Below are 18812 nucleotides of genomic sequence, written 5' to 3'. Positions count from 1 at the left end.
ATCTGTGGCTAACTCGGGGACGAGCACGCTTGGCGCGAAGCTCACACAAACCCCCCCACGCACAACATGGACAGCGTTCAGCCTGAACCGTGCTTATCTAACGTCCGTCTCATCGCCGAGGCTCGATCTCATCCCGAGCTGGTACCATGAAAAGATCAGCTGACCCTGGGGATGGGGGATTAGCCAAAAAAACAGGAGGTGTTCTACTTAGATTTGGGAAAACGAGGGTGGGAAAGTAGGTGCACAGAGAAACGAGGGGGAAAATAATCCTAGCGTTTCTAGTTGGATTTTGAAAATGCTCATGCCCTTTATTTTACATTTCTATTTTAAATTATACAAAAAAATTACACACTGGTATGACCAAGGTTTCACTCCAAGATGAATATTATCCTGCGAGTGTTGCTTGTCAGATTGTATGAACATGCACTCGAGTCAAAAACTGACTCAACCCTATTGAACACCTTCGAGATGAATGTGAACGCTGACTGCACCCCAGGCCTCCTCACCTCACCTACATTAGTACCTGACTTTACTAAAACCCTTATGGCTGAACAAGCACAATCTCCACAAGCACACATCTCCAAAATCGAGTGGAACATCTTCCCAAAAGAGATTATCAAAAGAGCAAATTGGGACTAAACGTGGAATGCGATGTTAAAAAAGGACATACCAATAAGCTTAGGACCAGGTGTCCGCAAACTTTTGGCAATATACAGGGAGTGCAGAATTATTAGGCAAGTTGTATTTTTGAGGATTAATTTTATTTGAGGATTTAATTTGAACAACAACCATGTTCTCAATGAACACAAAAAACTCATTAATATCAAAGCTGAATATTTTTGGAAGTAGTTTTAGTTTTAGCTATTTTAGGGGATATCTGTGTGTGCAGGTGACTATTACTGTGCATAATTATTAGGCAACAACAAAAACAAATTCATACCCATTTCAATTATTTATTTTTACCAGTGAAACCAATATAACATCTCAACATTCACAAATATACATTTCTGACATTCAAAAACCAAACAAAAACAAATCAGTGACCAATATAGCCACCTTTCTTTGCAAGGACACTCAAAAGCCTGCCATCCATGGATTCTGTCAGTGTTTTGATCTGTTCACCATCAACATTGCGTGCAGCAGCAACCACAGCCTCCCAGACACTGTTCAGAGAGGTGTACTGTTTTCCCTCCTTGTAAATCGCACATTTGATGATGGACCACAGGTTCTCAATGGGGTTCAGATCAGGTGAACAAGGAGGCCATATCATTAGATTTTCTTCTTTTATACCCTTTCTTGCCAGCCACGCTGTGGAGTACTTGGGCGTGTGTGATGGAGCATTGTCCTGCATGAAAATCATGTTTTCTTGAAGGATGCAGACTTCTTCCTGTACCACTGCTTGAAGAAGGTGTCTTCCAGAAACTGGCAGTAGGACTGGGAGTTCAGCTTGACTCCATCCTCAACCCGAAAAGGCCCCACAAGCTCATCTTTGATGATACCAGCCCAAACCAGTACTCCACCTCCACCTTGCTGGCGTCTGAGTCGGACTGGAGCTCTCTGCCCTTTACCAATCCAGCCACGGGCCCATCCATCTGGCCCATCAAGACTCACTCTCATTTCATCAGTCCATAAAACCTTAGAAAAATCAGTCTTGAGATATTTCTTGGCCCAGTCTTGACGTTTCAGCTTGTGTGTCTTGTTCAGTGGTGGTCGACTTTCTGCCTTTCTTACCTTGGCCATGTCTCTGAGTATTGCACACCTTGTGCTTTTGGGCACTCAGTGATGTTGCAGCTCTGAAATATGGCCAAACTGGTGGCAAGTGGCATCTTGGCAGCTGCACGCTTGACTTTTCTCAGTTCACGGGCAGTTATTTTGCGCCTTGGTTTTCCACACGCTTCTTGCGACCCTGTCGACTATTTTGAATGAAACGCTTGATTGTTCGATGATCACGCTTCAGAAGCTTGGCTATTTTAAGACTGCTGCATCCCTCTGCAATATATCTCACTATTTTTGACTTTTCTGAGCCTGTCAAGTCCTTCTTTTGACCCATTTTGCCAAAGGAAAGGAAGTTGCCTAATAATTATGCACACCTGATATAGGGTGTTGATGTCATTAGACCACACCCCTTCTCATTACAGAGATGCACATCACCTAATATGCTTAATTGGTAGTAGGCTTTCCAGCCTATACAGCTTGGAGTAAGACAACATGCATAACGAGGATGATGTGGTCAAAATACTCATTTGCCTAATAATTCTGCACTCCCTGTAGTGTCATTTCTTCATTCTAATAAGCATAAACAAACAAATCCTAAAAGGTTAACACACAAGCTTCTTTTCCCTCTAGAATACGTTTCTTTTCCTGCTGTATTCTCACCTGACACGATTCAACGTTTTTCTTGAGGTTAGAAGATCGTGGGTTTAAATCCCATCACCACTATGATCCAAACGCTGGCCGCTCTGGTTAAGGGCATCTACCAAATGTGATCAGGAGTACTATTTGGAAAAGACGTTTGGTTAGGCAACAGAAATTGTGAAATAAAGGAAACAAATCCTATTTCAAAATCCACCTCCAAATAAAATCGAAACCCGAACTGAACAGGTGCTTCCTCTGACCATCATCCAAAATGAAGCAAAGCCCCCGAATTAATCATTCCACTGCTGGCAAATCTGACTAACAAACAGATGGGAGGAGAACCTACAGTAAAACCCGTGCGTGTTGGATACGTGTCAGGGATTCAAGCTAAATCCATATTCATATTGTTTGAATAATAGATGAAGCCACACCTTCTATTCTCCTTTACTCAAGCGCTATCGAGAGCCAGGTCGGATTAAAGAGCCGAGTTCTGCTACGGTCGGCCCCGAGACGCAAGTCTGATGCAAAAATATATATAAATAAATAAATACAAACAAAAAAAAAATAACCTTTTAGATGTCAGTCTGAAGGAGCTCTTGTATACGTGTTTGACAGAGACATAAAAATAAATCACTGAACTGTCAACCTGAAGTGGCGTCTCGTCTCCTCTCGGGTTCTGGTTCAGTTGTGAGAAACGCACCACATGTTCGCCTTATAAAGTCGTCCTTTCGTCTGCCAATCAAAAGCTACGTTCAGGACGGATATTTGATCTGAAGTGATACGCTTCTCAAACGTCGGGTCAATGGAGATGTTGTCGCAAGTGTTATTTCGGAGGGAGTTTAACGCACAAAGTTGATCTACAGAACATTTCGAGAATTATGTCAGTTTAATCAAATTCCTCAAACCGTATTATTCATATTAAGGGGTACATTTGACTGCCTGTCTCAGTCTGTTGTTAGAAAACGTAAGGTTTAACACAGTGAATTGTATACCATTTTTTCGTTTTGATATAGACACATTGGGCATCTGCTTGCATTCACATCGTTTCATTCAAAATTTGGTGTAGATATATTACAAACCAATCCTACAGATATATGAGAGAGAGAGAGAGAGAGAGAGAGAGAGAGAGAGAGAGAGAGAGAGAGAGAGAGAGAGAGAGAGAGAGAGAGAATATATGGAGTGGGGGAGGTGGTAGCTTAGTGGTTAAGTTATTGGACTTTAGATCGTTTAGGTCGTGAGTTCAAATCCCTTCCACACCAATCTGCCACTCCTGGGCCCCTAAACAAGGCCCTTAACACCCATTTCTGCTTGGATGTATTCATTGTTGTAAGTCATTCTAGATAAGGGCGTCTGCCAAACACTATATGGACAAAAGTATTGGGACGCCTGACTTGTCCATCCATATGTGGCTCCTCCCCAAACGGGTAGTTTCGCGATTCTATAGGACGTCTTTGGATCCTGTAGCATAAAATGTTCTCTTTACTTGAACTACGAGACCCAAAATCTGTTCCAGCAATGCCTAATGCCAGCTCCATCGTATGAAAATACGTTCGCGTTGGGTTGGAGTGAAAGATCATCTGCTATTGAACTCTGAAATTTGGGGTGAATCGGCACACCGACTGCACCTCAGGCCTCCTCACCAACATCAGTTGCAGACTTTTGTATTTGAATGAATGCAAATCTCCAGAATGGGATGGTCAATATAGATGTTTAATGGTCATGTGTCCACAAATATGTTTGTCTGTATTATTTATATACTCCGATCAGGCATAACATTATGACCGCCTACCTATTATTGTGTTGGTTCCCATTTTGCTGCTAAACCATCTGGAGATCATCTGTTGGATCGGACCACACGGACCAACCTTTGCTCCCCACGTGCACCAATGAGACTCGACCTTGTCGCTGGTTCACCACTGTTCCTTCCTTGGAGCACTTTTGATCGATTCTGACCACTGCAGACCAGGAACATCCCACAAGAGCTGCAGTGTTGGAGAAGCTCTGACCCAGTCGTCTAGACGTCACAATTTGTCAAACTCGCTCAAATCCTTACGCTCGCCCATTTTTCCTGCTTCCAACACGTCAAATTTGAGGACAAAATGTTCACTTGCTGCCTAATAAATAAATCCACCCACTAACAGGAGCCATGATGAAGATATTCACTTCACCACTTATAATGTTACAATGTCAATGTTATGCCTGTAGGTATCTATTGATAAAACCATATAACATATTTATATGACCATAATTATAAAACCATAATTTATATGAATTGTCTCCGGTTATAATATTTGCAGGGGGAAAAAAATTCCAATCTTTTCCATTTGTCACAGGATCAGAACAAATTCATTAGTTTGTCTCCGAAGACAAAATCTGGATCGAAATCTACTTTTTATCCATATCCTTTATTTCCATACAAAACACAGCGGCCGACCGTAAGCTGCGGAAGTCGATTAAATAAGAAACAGTGTTGGGTTTGTTGCGCACTGCCCCTGATTTCCATGGAGGGTTCGTAAACCTTCGACTGGAGGCAAGGCGTGCAGGTGATCTGAGCAGATCTGGAAACTTCTCCTGTATTCCCATGGCATGTCTGCACCTGCTTCCTCCAAGTGCATCCTTTCCCCCCTTTTTTACTTCCAAGAGTGCGAACCCAGCAGCACGGATTCCCGAAATAAAAACCGCGCCGGCTGTTTTCGCGGTTCTGAACAAGGCAAAGGAAAAAGTGCTTATGCGACGTCTGCTTTCTGGCAATGAGAATGTTCAGGAGTTTATTTGAAAAAGGGAATAAAGTAGAACTTTTGATTTGGAGTCAGTCAGCCCTCCGTACGAGCGTCCTCAACAGCCGTGCTGCAGACGATAATTGGCAGAGGTGTGCATCAGCTAGCGATTGGGAACAAGGGCAGCGATTACATGCTAGGCCCAGATGCTTGGGAGCACCTTCGTCCCGTTCCTCTTAATTAGGCTGCACAACACGGCGAGAACCGCGACTATTTTTAGACTCCGAGGCGACCGACGGCACACAAAAGAGCCCGTAAGGGTGTGGGAAGAGATAGAGAAGGAGAAAAGCTTTGTTTTAGAGGACAGGGGCATGGCGAAGGCTCGGTTCGTGAACGGCACGTGGAAAATCCAGCTAAGAGGGATCTGGGGAAGGAAAGGAATGCAAATTGTTCCGGGTATTTTGTTTTTCCTCCACATCAACGATTTTAAACAAAAGCCATTTGTTGCGTTTTTCTATGGTACGTTATACATGAGAACAACATTTCCGTTCATACGGTCACACACCCTGTACCCAAAGTATCCGCTTAAGGTCAGTGACCCATCCAGATCACGAGATATTTTAGAAAATCCTGTTAAAATGCCCTCCGACAGCTGTGGCTTGGTTCGACGGTTTGCCGACCGGATCTCAAATCGGGAAACTTGGCCGTGTCGAGATCTCCGAATCGCTGGCCTGCTCACACTGCACGACTTTAATCTCTTGCCATCAGATGTCTCTCAAGGGTCGCTCACAGATGACACACACACACACACACACAATCCCCAAATCCTGCTTTCTCAAAAAATTAAGTCTATCAGATGTCCATCCTGTGGCTTTCTGACCTGTTTTTGGACAGGAATGAAGAAAAGAAAAAAGATACAACAGAGGATTGACTGGAGGAGAAGTGTGGACGGTGAGGACCATCTGTTCTGCCAAGAGAACTGGAGAAAACAAATCAGGGATTCCTTCAAGTTCTCCTTAGGTTTCCTTTGACCTCCCAAAAATGTTGAAGTAAAAATCTCTTGGTAGAAATGTGCGTATAAATATGGAACTGAGGCTGATGGTAATTCGCATCTCGAAGCAACGCCAAGGATATGACACATTAAAGATACATACGAAGCAGCTACCAATATGATGCAGTGCGATCTGCTGTCCATTCGAATCAACACACGATTTGATAAAAAAAAATATGATGCTTTGCAGTTAAATATGGAACTGATAGCCTTCTGATGGCCCTTTTCACACAAACACTTTTGTGGTGCAAAAAAAATACAATTTTCAAAAAAAACCTGATTCTTTTGTCAGTTCTGTCTCCAGGAAGATGCAGCTCTATCTCTACCATGTAAATCTGTATTCTATATGATGCTCAGGACACGCCTCGGACTCCATGGTGTTGTGAGAAGTCATTCATATCAAATATTGGTCACAAATGATTGGTCAGTTTTTTAAGTTATAAAAGTAGAGCGCATCTAAGTAAATATTATATGTATGTATTGAGAGTTTATGGGTTCTTGGTTTTGTTCTGCCGCCATCACCAATGCAGTTACTGAGGTGAAACTCGTACATTAACCACAGTGAACAAAACACTGCATCATATCTCTCTCTCTACACTCTCACAACTCCCACGCATATTTGGAATCACGGGACACTGTTTTCGCGGTATTATCTACAGATCTTATTTAAATTTGTAGTACATCATTTATAACCTTCATTTTCACTCTCTACACATAAATAAAAAAAATTTTTCATGATGCAAATATGTTAAAAAATTAGCATAACATATATCCACACACACACACACACACACACACACACACACACAGAGGACCCATTAAACAAATGCAGGCAGTCATGCGAACCGGAAGAAGGATAAAAAAATAATAATATAATAAAATAATTTCTAATTCTTCACGCCACAAAATTTCCTACAAAATATTTAGACACAGTCGCCATGGCTGCTCATCAGGGATAAATGCACACGGTCATTACGGTCTTTCCATTAAATCCCCACTTCTTTTATTGAATTATACAAATAGTTCAATAAACCGGATTCAGAGATCTGCTGCACATGACAGCCAATGAATATCACATCCTCCAAGAGTCTCATTGGATGGATTTTAGAGGTTTCTAACTGTAGTTCGGTTCGCACAACTGATATTCGTTGCCAAGAAAATCAAACGCGCTCGAAAATATCGGCGCCTCCGCTGTTGCTCGCATATTAGCATGCGAGCCGACATGACCCTAGTCTATTTTCCTACACAAAATGGCAGCTATCTGGAATCCTCAGGATCATTTGCAGTTCGTGTTTCTCTGGTTTCCCCAGCGAGAAGACTAAAGGTTTCTCCTCATCGGTCGATAAAACGTTACAAATTCCGGCCTGGCCTTTGTGTTCGTGCTGCTCATGAGATGTTGGCATTTGTAGTATGGAACCTGTATTTCTTCCCATGAAGTCTTGACATGAGGGTGAACATTTTGTGATTCTCTAAAATACTTCACTAGTTTATCTCAAGTCATATGAAGTACTGTTATTGAGAAGCGATAGAAGATTGGTGATTTTATACACCCTCAAAATAATCATGTTTGAATCAAGTAAGAATCCTGAGTTCACATGTTCTCCTCTAGGCTCTCCAGATTCTCCTCTAGGCTCTCCAGACTCCCCTCTAGGCGCTCCAGGTTCTCCTCTAGGCGCTCCAGAATGTCTTGTAGGTTTTCCAGGTTGTTCATGTTTTCCACTAGGTTTTCTCTGACCTCCTCAAAACTTCCAGCTAGGAAGAATAGCTCATCCCAGCTGTAAATGTGCATATAAATATGTATATTCAACTGCAAAGGACTGGCATCTCATACAGGGAAAATTCTTGGACAGCATTCCTGGGATAGTCTCAGGATCTAGCACAACCCTGACCAGGATAAATTGGTTTCAGTAGATAAATGAATACACTAAAAAGAAAAAAAATACTGGTTATTAGAAAAACTTGACTTTCTGCCTCTTCTTCCAGACATGGCCCACACTGATGCTTTTGCTGCCAGCCCTGTTCCACAAGCGCCCATCGCACGCACACTGCTAGAAGAACACACTGCTACAGTGCCATTGAGATGGATGTAACAGATTGTGTAATCTCTCCGCTCAGCCCCTGACACACTATTGATCCGGGACGACTGTGCGAGCGTCCAGTTAAATGTCGTGAAGTGCAGGTTTTTATTAGCTGCGATTAGATTAGACGTAATATGATTGAGGCTAACCGGATTGCACTCGGGAGTGATGGAGTGGAGGAACGACGGATTGCTGCTGTCCGGAGTTTCAAGCCTAATAGGACGTCTGCATAAAAAGCTCTGTTTAAGAGACAGTGACTGGCCTGTTTTTTGTGCTTTTGCTCTTGCTTGCCAATTAGACTTGTCTTTCTGACAAACACTTTTCTCCCCCTTTAGCTGACACTGGTGACAGAACAGCACCCAAAAAAAAAAAATAATAATAAAAAATCCAAAGCTCACAGTCAATAGCTGAATATTTATCTAAGAAACAGAATATCGGGAAACCTAGCCACATGTACACCAGGTTTTACAAGGACTTGTGTATCAACAGTTTTCAACAGGCTTATTAAGCACAGAAATAAAAAAAAAAGCTCCGCCCTCAATTTAAGTTGACCTAAACCAAAGCTAATAAATAAATAAGCGTAGCCTTAAATTCAAACCCATAAAAAAAACCCACAATGGTATTATCCAATCACAGAGCAGAAATAAAAAAAATAAGCTCCACTCTCAATTAAAGCTGACCTGAACCTAAATGACTTAAAGATCTAACTTGAGGCTATGTGAGACATTGCACAGATGTCTTCACAAGCACAATCACTCCCATTTAGCTCTGATGCAATTATTCCTGTCTGGCTTTGTTGATAGGAATGTCAAATGTATTTTTTTTTTCATGCGCTCGGAGCACTGTGCGATTTCGCAGCGCGTTTTGACGGGAGGAAAATAAATGTTGCGATTCGACGTTTACAAAATACGATGCTAACAAAACCATACTTTTCCTCACAATAAAACGATCACAACTATGATGTAGTTTGAAGACGTTCAATCTTTTTCGAGTGATATTTAAAAAAAAAAAAAGATTTAAAAAAGAAGATTTCCTCGGAAATGAATCTAGCAAAAACAAAGGAGCTGAGAAACGAGACGCAATCGAATCAGAACCAGGACTCTCATTCATTTATTAGTGTTGGAGGACAAATGATAACAATTTTCTGTAAACACACGGTATAAAAAAAGAGCTATTTTTCCGGACTATGGTTTCCTGATGAGCTTCTCTTGCTTTCAGGAGTAGTGCTGGAGACCTAAGCTTGGGTTAAAATAATCCAGTGCTCTCTGACGTAACACGAGAAAAGAGATGACACGGATTCAAAGAGGAATGTCGGGTGTATGGAGAGCACATGACTGGAGACTTGGACTAAGTAACCGAGCTGGAATAAGATGATGAAAACGTGGCCAAGTTCCTCAGCGTGGAGCCTTGCAGCAGGGCAAAAATAACTAGTGTCAATCTTTTTTGGCATATTCTATATGGCCAATGGCTTTTGGAAAATGAGAAGGGAGGGCAGGAGAAAAGAGAGGGGGTGGTGGTGGGAGTTAGAGGGAGAACAGAAACAAGGGGTGAAGGAGAAAGATGGGAGGAGCAAAAGCAAAGTGAAAAGGAAAGCCATGCATAATGCATCATGCTGCCATGAGCAGGGAGGGGATGGGTGGTGTGTTTACTCTATTGGATTTCAGTGGAAACAAATAGAATTGGCCGTCCGTGAGATTTATCACATCGGCTACCAATTACACAGGGAAAAGTCGTCCGAGGGTTCAAGCTCTAATGGGGTCAACCTTTATGGAATGCCATCGGGGTAAAAAAAAAAAATCGCGAACGAGCAGGGTTGGCCATTTTGCGCAAAGTATGTCTGGTAACGGTAACACGAAGTACACGGTTTCGGCGCGTACCTCACCTCTTAATACCACCACGATCACGTCGCAGTTATAGAAACTATCAATACAATACAAAAACGCAATATAACACCGCGTGGCATTACAGAGAGAGAGGAATTTCACATATAGAGGATGAATAGCATTTTACTAAAGCAAGCTCCAAACCTCTACACTACAACCACAACTGTACCACGTACATCATCTGGAGCAGTTTAGGATAAATATTTGTCTAATAACATGACAAAAACATGAAAAATTAAATAAAATACAACCTACTTACCGCTCGTATTCACTGTTCTAAAAGTGGTGAACAAACCCTTTCCCGGGCTGAGACACGCTAGCTAGCTTCGGGGTTGGCCGACCTCCTCACAATGTCTAGCTTTTCTTGAAAATGTATCTTTAAATATGTCCGAGACCAAATCAATTTCTCTTTCTCCGTCAGCCATTGTGGGCGTAAAAAATTATAACACAGATGTATAAATGTGTGTAGAGCTACAGACATGTTTCCCTCTGACCAACCAATCAGAGGACGGAAAAATGCTGACGCTATTCTGGGCCAGCTAGCTGCCCTGTGAGGCAAATTTGAAATCTAATTGGTTGAAGAAAGAGATTTATTTCTTATAAAAGACTAAGAAAAAAGGCCAGCAATATTGATTCTGAAGGCCCTGGGCAGATTAGATTGACATAACAGCACATAGAGGCTGAAATCTGATTGATAGAAATTCTTGAACTTGGACATAAAACGCAAAATAATCCATATCGCTAGCTTTCGTGAGGACCAGGAAGTGACCGCAATTTCGCGCATGAGCAAAACAATGCACTACAAATCGTATTTCCTGTACGGAGTGACACTGCACTAACTGTAGTTTCTTTTCATATCCCTGGCATTGTTGTGTATGTTTTTAATTTTAATAGTAATAAAAAAAATGCACCCAAACTACAAGGTGGAGAATAAACAAACTCGTGGTCCGCCACTTAATACGTTCCCCCGAGGGAACACGAATTTTAACTTTGTTCCGCACGTAAAAAGGATTGCAAACTTTTTGGTACGAATACGTGTACCGTTAAACCCCTAATGTCTGGGCTTATCCCTTGAGCATTCAATGATCGAGTTCTTACCGCATCTTCTTTTCCACTTTGTTTGCATGTCTGGGCTTAGACAGAATAAAAAAAGATTTAATAAAGATTCTTAAAGATCTAACTTGAGGCTACAGGAGACGCGTAGCACAGATGTCTCGGCACAAATAAGCACAATCACTCCCCCGTTCAGCTTTGATGCAATTATTCCTGTCTGGCTTTGATGCTAGGAATGTCGAATCTGTTTTTCCATGTGCTTGGAGCACCGTGTGGCGTTTGCCAACATCCGCATTTTTGGCGTGTTTTGAGGGCAGGAAATGAAATAATCAGTAGTAAAGCAGATGGAGCAAACATTAGCATGTCTACCTGAACTCGCCCGGCTAATCCTTTTTCAAGACCAGACGTTCAGCGAGTCTCGGCAGCCCTGAAGCACGCTGGCGGAGCGGAAAAAAACTTTTGATTAGCTTGCGCACACTGCACTTTCATCTCAGCTTCGAGAAAGGTGAGTACACGGATAAGAAGTACACGAAGGGAGAGGAGTTTTTGGAGGTCGTCTGTGAATCACCTTCGGACTTGTGATCATCACCTGTGTTCCAAAGTGCCACCCCACTTGACTCCGCTGGCACACGGCAAAGTCCCGGTGCGCTGATGCCGATTTCTGCCAGCTTCGCCAGATGGCCAAAGTCGAGGGTATAAAGCTGTCTATAAGGAAAGCTCATGCATGAGTGTATTTTCTGCTGCAAAGTAACACGCATATCTACCATGTGCTGAAAAACTTGACACCGGTTTTATAGTTTGGTTTAAAGATGGCCATCATCTATTATTTTCCTGATCACCATCAACTCTCTAGTTCATTTGTCAGGGAGTGGCCATTTTAAGGGTTGCCTCAATTGCTAAATTCATCCAGGGCATTGAATTGGTTGCCAATGATGATCCCAGTGGTAAGATTTTACAAGTAGTATGTAATCACATGACCAGAATGAGTCTAGAGTGTACTACTGATTCAGGGTGAAGGAAGCCCATTAGACACACCCATTTTACAGGACCACAAGTTCCCTGACCACCCAACACTCACGCAGATCTTCCCAAAGATGCTTTAATATTAGGGGCGTAAAAGTGCACGCTCTTCCCCGGACCGGTTCTGTGGTACAGGGCTTTCGATTCGCTGCACACGTGTTCCTGAACGCAATCCTTGTTTTACGTGCAGAACAAAGTTAAAATCCCAGTTCCCTCACGAACATATTAAGCTGCGGACCGCAAGTTTGTTCAGTCTCCACCTCCACAGTCACTACTCGACCCGTACTGGAAACACGATTTGTACCACAAATGTGTGCAATCGCTGCCGCTTCCAGGCATCTGCAACGTTTTTACGCCACTCTAGCGCTAAGAAGTCTTTTGTGTTTTATGTGCATCTTCTCTTAAAAGAAGAAATTCCTGACAATTCCGCATTTTGAAGGAGTGAATAAATGAATGAATGAAGAATGGAAGTTCATTTATGAATAAATAAATAACTATTTATACTATAAATATCTTGTGTTTCTCAAATGCAGACATTTGTTAAAAGATGCTGAAATAAGTTAAACATATCTTTAGAAAATTAAATAAAAAATAAAAACAAACCTCTGTATTACTAACAAATGTAAATTATACATTTTTTATTTATTAAATTTTATTTAAACAATTTAATTTGTGCCTATTTAATCAATAACAATTTAATCAATATATAAAAAAGTGTATTGGATTCATTAGATTTTATATATAAAATCAAAAAATTTTTTTTTTTATTTAAACCAAGCAGGGATTGCATTTCAAAATTGATACAAAAAATAAAAATAAAAGTCAACCGTTCACAAATGTTAACAATAATAATAAAAAAAACCAAGCAGTTATATGTTTTGCATTTCTATCCCCAAACTGTACCGAAAATGAACCGAAACGTGTCTCTAAAAACTGCGGCACGTACCGGATCTTGAATTTTGTGTACGTTACACCCCTACTTAGTACGCAGAGCGACATTCTGGCAGAAGTGGTATTCTGGCATGATCGCCTCATTAACATCGGTTACGATTAGGCGGCCCCTAATCAGACGCCGTTTTCTGTACGACTAAGCTTTTCCCCCTGATAAACATCCATCCACGAGAGTTCTCACATAATACTCACATGACTAGCTGACTGCGTAACGAGGCTCGCCGGTGTCCGTGTGCTCATACGCGTTTTTTTCCGACGCCTCTCTTTATATTTTGTACTCCGTGGCAGAGAAGCTCGGTGTGCTCCCTTTGAACATTTGCACGACCTCGATTATCATAACATCGCGTACTTAACGGGCGACTTCTCGCAAGCCAGGCTGCGACTCCTGAGGACCGGATTTGAGCAGAGCGTGATAACTGAGATGTTAAGTGGTCTTAACGCAGAGAGCGCTGTGATGTCTGGCCCGGCGTTCCGGCTATATCTGAGAATGAAGTGGCAAGAAAGAGGAAAAAGGATTCAATTGAATTAATGGTTTCTTCCGTGAATGCTCAACGTTCGCACAGGTGAAGGATGGCTCTCGGCGAGCAGACCCAAGGCCCTCGCTCTCCTACAGCATGCCAAGAATACCTAATGCGCAACTCCATTATAAGAGGAAAAGAGGTTACTCAGCAAATCAGATGATTGAGTCAAGACCAGAGAGGGTTAGAAAGAAAGAGCAGCGGCGAATCCAACTTACTTTGCCGGAAAATGGATGGGGAAAAAGGGGGTGGGTTTTTTTTTTATGTATTCTATACCCACCATGGCCTCTTTTCTTCCCTACATGAAGAATGTCACAGTTCGAAACGTATACACGTGGCCTGCCAGCTGCTACAATGATTTATGAAAGGAGTGGAATTAATTGTTAAAGCGCTCATGAAAGCTTGATGGTCATTATTTCATTCGGTATGATGATGTATCTGCTTTTCAAATGGCGTATAAAGGCGAGAGGTGTCAAGGGGTGCCAATAATTTCCACTTCAATGCCCTCATCTAGTAATACAACTATCAAAAGACTGTTATCAAGAAGAAATACATGGAAAATGTTGCTGTTTCTTTACCTGTTTTCTACCATTTTCCTTTGTTTGCTTCTTTCCATCTCTTTCTTTTTTTACTTGAATGCATGTCCTTAATTTTTACTCCTTGCTTCCTTCTTCCCCATCTCATGCCTTCTTTCATTCTAATTCATTTATCCATTTATTCCACATGTTTTTTCACCCCTCCACTCTTTCCTTTCCCTCTTTCCTGCCTTCCTTTCGTCCCCCATTTCATTCCCTTCTTACATTCTTGTTTTCTTTAACGCAGTGTTTATTTCTTCCATTGTTTCCTTCTTTTCCAATTTCGTCCACTATTTCACCTTCTTTCCCATTTTCTTTTTATTTTCCCCATTTCATTCCCACACCTTTTCTTGCTTTACTCATTTCTTGCCAAATAATGTCTTTTCTTTAATGGGGGTTGGGTCTGTAATTTTATTATGATTCTAAATGTATTTTTTCGTCTCCTAAAGCTGGATTAGTTTATTAACTTGTTCTGCACTCTACAGACAAATAAGTGTTAATTTTCTAAAGATATATCACCTGTTACAATTAGGTGATTGATTTCATATTCATTGCTTTAGAAATCAAAACATTTACTTATGCATACAGTTGTGAATCTAACAAATAATTAGGTTTTGTTAATAACTAGAGGTTGAATGATAGTGATTTTTGCCGATACCGATAGCTAAGTTGGATCGTTCTTTCCCATAACCGATTAATCAACTGATAAACCAATAACACTCGATGTAAAATTGTTCCGAACTTTAATGAACTGAACTATGAAAATGTGCTAAATAAAATATGAATACATCCATTAATAAATATAATATAATAAATCGATTATGAAAAATAAACATAGCGCTCGCCGTGCAGCGCACAGTCAGCGATTCGCCCCTAAAGCCCGCTTTCTTAATGACAGTGGACTCAAAGCCGGAAAAACTATTTGTGTGAATTTTTTTTTTTTTACCTTGACCTCTGTTAATTTTAATGTTAATGTTAATAATTTTCGTTTGCAAGCCAACTTTTATCATCAGATACTGATGTAATATTAGTAAAAAAACTAATAAAAATAAAAATTTCTAAATATGTCTCTGGCATTGTTCAAAAGCCGTTTCAAATGTGGGCCCTGTTGTTCGGGGACCCCTGCTCTAAACGACTGGAAGAGTCCTTCCTTCAATCAGCACCGGTTTCCGAGCCCGCGTCTGATGATTTCGGGTTTAATCAGTGGTACTCCGAAATGGCAAGTCTTCCCTATTGAACCGAGCCGCTGCATTTCATTTCTGTTCCAGCTTCACTTATTTGTTGTCTGTGTTAGTTTGACAAAGCGTATAAGAAGGCCTCAGACAGGAGAGAAAACCCCCAGAGACTGGCTTTGATTTCTCTGTGAAAGAGCAAAGACGTTCTGTGCGACACAGGGATGGAATATTACAGAACAAATGAATCAGACCTGGACAGAAGACAATTTAGGGTGTAAAAAAAAAATCTCTCTCATTCATGGTCTTCCAAACAAAACAGAATTTTGACCTGGAATAATTGTAGCTCAGTGAGTCTGGAGTGAATATTTCAGCATTTCTGTAACACTGGCCAATAATAAATTGGCCGCATAGAGAAACCAGGCAGGTCTACAAATTTTAATAGGGGCGCTGATCAATACCAGGTGCTTGCTCCATTTACGGAGCCAAAAATGGACATAAAACAAAAGTTAAAGCACTTTTGGAAAAGAAGTGGGTCAGATTACTCCCATTGCTCCGCACAGCTTGGCCGGTTGGGGTGGAAAAAAGGGGGTACGTCGTTCTGGCACGTGTGTCGCCCTCGTCCCTTAGGAATTGCTCAGAACACGTCCAATCGGGACAGAGCCGATCAATTACGTGGGCACCGGAGGAGCCAAAGGCCAGTGGAGCGGGCAGACGCCGGCAGCGGGCGCAGACTGGCATTCCTCCTGTCACAACCACGCTCCACATGGAGGAACACCATCTGGCAGCCTACAGTAAGCTGGCTAGGGTATCTAGACCGGCGCTGCCGGTTAAAGTAAGCTTTGGACTCTCGCTCATCCGTCATGCTTCTCTTCTCTGTTTTAAATTAACGTCCAAAGGAACGATGTGGTGTGGAAAAGTCTATTAAATTCCACTTAAATGATTGTCTGTTGTACACCAGGTGCTGTGATTTATACACAGCAGCTCCAGTAGCTGGCTTGGATCAGAGCGATCTTCATTTCCTCCCTCCTTCTTTTTTTTTTTCCTCCATTCATGTAACACTCTCACTCCTAACAAGACTCCTTCAGCTGTGTGATTAAGATACTCGGCTGACGAGGTTGTCAGACACTTTAATTACAGCACAACGACAAACACAGAGCCCTGATTAGTTTATTCAAGAGCAGCGCTCGCTTGCGCCTCAATGAATCATGATTGGTCAATGCGACTTTAATGACTGTCTGTTTTGAAACCAGGAATTTTCAAAACTAAAAACTTTCCATGGGAATTAGCAGGAAGTAATGGAAAAAACTGGGAATTTACAAAATTGCAGGGTTGCCTATAATAGGGAACTTAAACCTAGTTTAAAAAAAAAAACAGGATAATCTTCATTAAAGCAACCAGATTTATTGCAATTTCAGTTGAATTCCTACCCTGCACATTCATCAATCACATGCACACAGCACACTTACTGCAGGGTCACTGAACATGCACTACATAACACATTTCTTAAATCCTGCAACAAAATAATGCAAAAAAAAAAAAAATCTCTCTTATCGAGCATTCATGTAAATTACATAAATATTACAGAGATATGTTTAAATCCTCCTTGTTCTGTGTGTAAGCTCTTGTGATGATACTACAAATAAATCCAAGTCGAAAATGTATTTTCTTTAATCTGTATTAGTTTGCATGCATGTTAGCGTATGACCAAACAAAAAGGTTTGTTTGTATATGATAGTTTATATACATTTCACAAAATGTCTAATTTTACAAAATTCACATACATTCCTGGTAAGTTTCCAACTTGGAATATTGAAAAAATTACCTGTTTCTGGAAACTTGCTGGAAAATTTCCACCACTTTGCAACACAACTTGAAACCAGCCAAAATATTCGTTCCACATTACAGAATTTGCATTTTGGGCATGATGTATTTATTTCAGCTACTCAACCTACATAATTTGATATACAGTCAACCCCCGATAATGCGTGGTTCGTAAGTTGTGGAATATCTTCAAATTCACAGAAATCCGCAGCGGGACTGAATGTTCAGGAAGGTTAGAAATAACATTTTAAACTATGTATTTGATAAAATACTGTATGCTATTACGTTTATAAAGTGAGAACATCTAGATGAATTCACTAAGGTACCATAGGGACTGAGTCCAAAATCCGCAGTAACCCCCTTATGAGTTCCGGGGGACCACCATATACACAAAAATTTCTTTGTAGACACTTGACTATAAACCTCATATGTGCTTTTTTGAACATCCCATTCCACAAGTAGTCCCCATTTGTTGTTATAATAACCTCCACTCTTCCGGAAAGAAGTTCCACTCGTTTTTCTTTTCCGATTTCTTCTCATTCAGCTACAAGGTTGTTAAATCTAGTAAAGTCAGGTACTGATAAAGGTGAGGTGAGGAGGCCTGGGGTGCAGTCAGCATTCACATTTATCCCAAAGGTGTTCAATAGGGTTAATTAAAGCGCTATAGCAAGAGATCTTTCAGTCTAAACCATGTAAGCCATAAACCATCATGGAGCTGGCTTTAGAACATTGTCATGGTGGAACAGGTTCGGCTCATCTAATTCAAATCGAGGGAAAATGTAATGCTACTGCATCCAAAGACTACAAACGATATCCTAAAAACACATATGACTGGAAATGTCTCCAAGCTTTAGTCCTACAGTGTGCATCCCACATGCATCTTATCTGCGCAATAAAACCAGTGATGATTAACAGACCATCTTTCGAAAGCCTGGACTCGTGCACGTGTCAGCGGTTGTGAAAGAGGACATGGTGCGCAAGTCAGATTCAGAGCAGGGCTTCACAAAATGGCCTTCAGTCAACTGCGAGACACTTCTCCACTGTCAAGACGGTTTACGCTTCGAACGTTATAATCCAATCCATCTCTCAGATGATCTCTTTAATCTGCATGTTCTCCAGCACAGGACACTTGCCAGCGGATTATTGACTGTGCATTTCCGTTATAGTAACATGCATGTTTTGATTAACCCTGAATCTGAGCTATTTGTTGGCCAAAACAAAAGCAAAAGTGTTTTCTTGCAGATTTGCTTAACAGATCCAAAGATGTGAATCTTACTGATAGGTAGGTTAGATCGTACTTGCTGATAACCGATTAATTAATCGGGGAAAAAAAAATACAAATTATTTAGTACAATTTAAAATAAATGTAAATAAATTGCATGAAAAAAATAATATGAATAAATAGCAATACAAAAGACATGAATTCAAACTAACTAAAACGTAACACTTAGAATAAACAACACAGTGTTAAAAAATCGGTAAGGATTTCTGCCCATAGCAGATAGTTCCAATCTATCAGGGCAGATTAATTGGCAAAACCGTTGAATTAGTGGACCTTAAGTGTGAAGCAGAAAAGCACCTCAGGATATCTCAGGACAACAGCATCTGTTGGATG

General features: G+C 41.1%; 1 protein-coding gene across 2 annotated transcripts in view; it reads right to left on the bottom strand.

The window, feature by feature from the left end:
• ndst1b (N-deacetylase/N-sulfotransferase (heparan glucosaminyl) 1b) overlaps window positions 1-18812 on the bottom strand; it is a 78518-nt gene that overhangs the window by 29900 nt on the left and 29806 nt on the right. The window lies entirely within an intron of this gene.

This window comes from Silurus meridionalis, chromosome 15, assembly GCF_014805685.1.
Source record: "Silurus meridionalis isolate SWU-2019-XX chromosome 15, ASM1480568v1, whole genome shotgun sequence".
Classification (NCBI taxonomy): Eukaryota; Metazoa; Chordata; class Actinopteri; order Siluriformes; family Siluridae; genus Silurus; species Silurus meridionalis.
This window is presented reverse-complemented; position numbering and strand designations above follow the sequence as displayed.